Genomic DNA, 6,039 nt, shown 5'->3' with positions numbered 1-6,039 from the left:
GCAACTTTCAAATGCAAAGGAAGTGTGTGTGTGTGTGTGTGTGTGTGTGTGTGTGTGTGTGTGTGTGTGTGTGTGTGTGTGTGTGTGTGTGTGTGTGTGTGTGTGTGTGTGTGTGTGTGTGTGTGTGTGTGTGTGTGTCAGGGATTGTGTGTGTGTGTGCGCGCGCGTGTGTAACGTGTGTGTAATTCAGAGAAAAATCAGAGAAGTGTGTGTGTGTGTGTATGAGAGAGAGAGAGAGAGAGAGAGAGCGAGAGAGAGAGAGAGAGAGAGAGAGAGAGAGAGAGAGAGGGAGAGAGAGAGCGAGAGAGAGAGAGCACCCACAGGGGCTTGTGATAATTTTAAAACCTTGATGTTTTGAGCAGATGACACAGATTTCGATTGACTTTTTTGTACTTTTTAGGGCTACTTCATTGTTTTTGGCAAATGTAGGCCTATGTAATTCTCATAAAATTTCCACTCAATTGCCCAGACATGCACCTAGTTGATTTGTATTTTAAAGGAAAAAATATATAGGCCTATACATATTCAAATAAGAAAAAAGACTTGTGTGTTGTTGTACAAAGAAAGTGAAAACAATTCACAAGATGAAAAATACTAGCATAATGAAATGGTTTGTGTCACTGTATTGCTCTATTTATTTTTCAATCAGCATATTTAAATTCTCATAAAACTGAACCTTTAGAACGCCTAAACAACACCTCCAGAAAACACAGTCCCCTTTTGTGTGTGTGTGTGTGTGTGTGTGTGTGTGTGTGTGTGTGTGTGTGTGTGTGTGTGTGTGTGTGTGTGTGTGTGTGTGTGTGTGTGTGTGTGTGTGTGTGTGTGTGTGTGTGTGAGTGAGTGTGTGAGTGTGTGAGAGACTAAGTATTTGTGACTAAATGCATGCGTGTGCGTGTGTGCGTGCGTGCATGCGCGTGTGTGTGTGTGTGTGTGTGTGTGTGTGTGTGTGTGTGTGTGTGTGTGTGTGTGTGTGTGTGTGTGTGTGTGTGTGTGTGTGTGTGTGTGTGTGTGTGTGACTGTTTGTGACTAAGTGTGTGTGCGTGTGTGTGTGTGTGTGCCGCAGTAGTGGTCAGTCATGATTGCCTAGTGACAAAGCTAGTCAGAGGAGAGAGCGTTAGTTATTGAACATGCATAATGCCATATCAGTGGCTCTAGATGAACACAGCTGAACTCATGCACCTTTTAACATATAGTGTCTCATGCATAGTACACTTGCTTAGGAAAAACATATGCAGTGTGGCAAATCAAAACATCACAAGTGATCCATAGCATTGGCCTTAAGACTTTGTGATTCATATGTCAGATTTATTGCAGATGGTTGAACTTGTTTATTTTCTTCATTCCTCAGTATTAGATTTAATTTCTTCCTTTCGTTCGTTCTTTTAGAATGCCTTACATTTGCAAAATGTATACCCTACATTACATAGAAATGTATATTGCATATTGTATTAATTTTTTTTTTACACAAGCTGTCAGCTTAAAACTGGTGGATTACTTATAGTCAAAATGAAGAAAAAAGTGTATTAATGCCAATCCTTGCCATATAATGCAATAAATTACAGCAGAAAAAATAGGCTATTAAAATGTATTAATTGCCCACGGGTTCATAAAATAGATGAGAAGTCAGTTACTATGCTTGAAGGATAGACAATTAGCACCCCCTTAACTACACAAAGACGTCATTGTCAAACAGCTCAGTGGCAGCAGACAGAAGGGGAGTCGTTACAGAAGACTGACCTCTGCTGGCCAATGGACCAGGCTGCAGGCTTGAAGCAGTCAGTGGTCACCTCCAGACAGTCAGTGGGGCAGCACTCAGGCTTTTGTCTTGCCTTGCTTACAGGACCATTTTGGTTATCTATAACATCTAGCTTTATTGCCCCAGCTATCCATGATGACTTAGTAACAGCAAAGACTCAAACATTTATCATCCCTGACAGTGTTACTTGCACGGAGAGTTTGCATTGACGGCTTACCCACGGGCGCAGCATTTTGCGTTAACGTGCCTTGTGTCTTAACGTGTCTTAACGTGCTCCAAAAGCCACCAATCAGCATTTTGTTTTTTCAATTCATACATTATGGACCATGCTACCAAGCTTGCCATTAGCCGTGAGATATACAGTAACCTAATTGCTATGTCATGGGTAGCTTGAGCAATAAAGCTGGATGTTGTAGACGACAGAAATGGTCCTTTAAGGCTAGTGACAATGCCCCCTAAATTTTGAGACACCTCTACAGGAGGTAGAACAAAATCCAACATTATTTTTTTCATCCCAAATGCCTCTTATAGATGAAACTGATTCTTACAAAAAACTGATTTTTATGCTAAGACTATGACTTTGACACATTTTCATATGCACCTGCAATCAAAAAAGCTTAAAATACAACAGAGTTGACCTTTAAAGAGGCTGAGGGCAGCACTCAAGACATTATATTAAGAAATACCCTCAGCCTTTGGCTTTAGTCTTGCTACTTGAAATGAGGGCAAGCATCATGGATCGTTATACTGTAAGGACAAGACCATCTTTTGGAATCTGCCCCTTATTCATAGAATAAGATGTCGTTTTATACTCCCCCATGGTAGCGTTGCGTCATCTAGAGCACTCCCAAATATATTGGGTTTGGTGATATTTGTTGATATTCATGAAACACCATTCGTCCAGGCAATAAAATATAGGCATTTCTTCATTATTTGTAATGTATTTACTATGATATGGTAGCACTAATAACATGCAGTGAATGTTTTTGCTTTGCTACGAGGGGAAAACATTATACGAGTCAAAAACTAAGCTAAATAAAGGAATGGCAGCACTGTCATGGATTGATGACGTCACAGCACTTCAGTAAACTCAAAAGAAAAAGTTTTATCCACACTTTATTAGTGCTACCATATCACATTTGATAGATTAAAAATAATGTAAGCCTATTTAGTGCCAGCATTTACATGCCCGGATGAATGGTGTTATATGGATCTTACCCAATACAGTATCACCAAACCCAATGTCTTCCAAGTGATGCAAAACTGCTCCAAATGACACTAAATTACCACGGGGAGTAGGGAACGTTATTTTACACTATGACTAAGGGCCTGATGGCAAAACAACAGACTTGTCCCTCAACAATAGAGTGCGAGGACCGATGTCTGTCTTCCTCGAATGTAGGCAAGCGTTTGTGTTGTACTTAAAATCAGTCAGTGGACTGAACTCAATAGAGGAGGTCAGTGGACAATGCCCAGTCTCACAATTTAGTCTCATGACTATTATGCTTTGCTTCTTCAAATGAAGGCAAGGAAGGGTGGATCTTTTTATGCTTTGCCATCAGACAGTGTCCACCTCAATTGAGTCAGAGGACAGCTTTCGGTCTTGTGGTTTAGTTTTACATCAAAATGCCTTGCTTCTTTATATCATGAAAGTACATATATCCAAGCTGTGACAAGAAGATATGCCTCAATTTCTGATAACTCCAAGGCCTGTTTCTCCGTTACAATGAAGGAACAGAACAGAAATATTATTTGAATATGTTTTTCTGAAGTGACTGGTCATTCATGTGTCTTGTTTCAATGCTTATATCCACTACATGAGTTTATCTCTGGAAATAAATACCTGTTGTAATTTAATTGGTATAGTAGTTGTAACAAGGACGTAGTAAAAGTGGCAGAGATCCAACATCAACATCTTATTAATTAATGTGAAACAACCCCAAATATGTTCCTCCATACACAGCGTGTTTTTTTTTAACTAATTCAATAAGACACCCATACAGTTTATCTATCCTGTGGTTCAAACCTTAAGTCACACTGTAATTCCTCTCATCATAAACATTGTTTGGAATATTCTAGGGCGTGTCACTTTTGTCAGGTGAGGACCTATGGCGTGTCCTCAGTGACAGGTCTTCTAAGGACACTCCAGCACACTGTGTGTCCAAAGTACATGAAGCCCAAGCAGCTGCTCAGATGGAGTTGACTGATTGATCAAAGAAGGCTTAAAAATATGCAGATTGATGGAAGCATACATACTCTTTCACAAACATTCGTGTTCACATAGGCTACTGTAGGCTATGTGTAGGATTTTGTGGTGTGTGTGTGTGTGTGTGTGTGTGTGTGTGTGTGTGTGTGTGTGTGTGTGTGTGTGTGTGTGTGTGTGTGTGTGTGTGTGTGTGTGTGTGTGTGTGTGTGTGTGTGTGTGTGTGTGTGAGAGAGAGAGAGAGAGAGAACGAGAGCGAGAGAGAGTGTGTGTGTGTGTGTGTGTGCACGCTAATGTGTGTGTGAGCATGTTGGGGATGTGGGAAAGTGAGAGTGTGTGAGTGAGAGGAGAGGAGAGGAGAGCTGGAGAGCTCCCGGTGGTAACCCCTCTCCCCTCTGAGGCCCGTGGTGCTGTGAGTCAGCCCTGTGTGCAGTGGCCTCTCTCTCCTCCAGAGCTAAACCACACGGCCCACCACAGCCTCACTCACACCACACAACAGCCCCCCTCCACTTCCACCCACCCACCGCTCCTGACCTGACCACAGCAGCCAGCCCCCACCCAACCTCACCCCGTCCGCACACCCACCCACCTGCCCAACAGCCTGCCAACCCCACCAGCTGCCCTGCATAGAGTTGTTGCCTTGAGAAGTTTTGCATTGTGTGTGTGTGTGTGTGTGTGTGTGTATGCGTGTGTGTAAGTGAGTGAGAGAGTAGTTTTGCCTCATTCTCTTTGTCACTCTCTCTGTCTGTGTGTGCATGTGTAGCCTACATGTTAAGTATGGAGCCACTGCTTCGGCACTCTGTTTCCTTGACTTCCACCATGGAAGGTCCATGCAAGGTCTGAGCAATCTCCATTGGTCACCCACACACTATAACACCTTGGATAACCCTATGGAGGTCGCATGGTGAGCACATGGCCAGGGGAAAAATAAGTGGCTTCTACTGTATGTAGTCATGTAGTCAAAACCTTGACCTCTCTGTATCTGTGTCTGTACGTACATGTATTTCTGTTAACGCTGGCTGCACTCTTCTTCTTCTGTCTTTCTCTCTTTAAGGTGCCATTATGTGGATGAAGCTCTTCCCCTCTGGTGACATCATGATGGATAAGGGTACTACAAACACACTGTAGTTTTCAGAGTGAAGAGTCCGCACATTTAGAATCCTTTTTGTTGTGTTTTATTTTTTCATGGCAGGATAACGTTTCGACCTCAACAGTCTTCTTCAGATTCCTACAAACTACAAACACACTGACCAAATATTTACTAATAATTCAGACTATACAGTGGGTGAATATTTTATTCTTTAACGTAGGCTCATATTCCTGGTGTCATTTTTCGCAGGCAATATTTGTCAGTGGGTGTCATGTTGACACGGTCGCCTACACCTAGAGCCTTCCTTACACCTAACTGTTGGTGAAGTCATTTTGCCACGAGGGCATGATTTTTGAGTGTAGCATCAGCTTTTGACGCCATGGGTATACCTTTAGCGCCAAAATATTACCGCCTACTGAGTTGAAAAGTGACATGGAGGGATGAGACACTGTTGAAAAATGACATTGTAGTAGACTAGATCATCACAGTCATATCTTGAATCAGGTAATACAGATGATGTGTTTTTAATGTGTTTGGCCAAGACGTTAAGTCCTGCCAAGCTACCAAGCTGAGGAGCCATCGGAGCAACCAGACGTTAAAACTGTCCTTTGGGCTGAGGTAGTAGGTTGTATAGTTTTGGGGTGAATCCCTCGCTGTGAGGTAACTATACAACTTACTGTCTTTCCTGAAGTGGCTGTAATATCATCGCGTTGGAGGACGAGGACAAGAGCAGAACAAAATGGCAGCATGACTTTTTGTGTTTGCTTTGTATGTTCCGTGTGTTGGTGTTGTTTTTGAATGTGCTGTCACTGTGGCCTCTCATGGATATTTTCCATTGTGGTTCATTCATGTATATTGTTGCAAACATGCACTTGTCATTCAACTCTCTTCCTTTTGACTTTGACTTTGATAGGGCTTTAACAGGGTGTCATGCCGTACCAAGGGTTTTCATAGTCAAAACATTCATCTCCCAGGTATGGGCCTCAAGGA

General features: G+C 42.3%; 1 long non-coding RNA gene across 1 annotated transcript in view; it reads left to right on the top strand.

Moving 5' to 3' along the window:
- LOC134463688 (uncharacterized) overlaps positions 1-5,308 on the top strand; it is a 29,972-nt gene extending 24,664 nt beyond the window's left edge. Inside the window, exon 4 of the long non-coding RNA XR_010037793.1 lies at positions 5,014-5,308. This is a non-coding gene — a long non-coding RNA (uncharacterized LOC134463688). The remainder of the gene's footprint in view (positions 1-5,013) is intronic.
- The last annotated feature ends 731 nt before the right edge of the window (positions 5,309-6,039 follow it).

Source organism: Engraulis encrasicolus, chromosome 15, assembly GCF_034702125.1.
Source record: "Engraulis encrasicolus isolate BLACKSEA-1 chromosome 15, IST_EnEncr_1.0, whole genome shotgun sequence".
Taxonomy (NCBI): Eukaryota; Metazoa; Chordata; class Actinopteri; order Clupeiformes; family Engraulidae; genus Engraulis; species Engraulis encrasicolus.
This window is presented reverse-complemented; position numbering and strand designations above follow the sequence as displayed.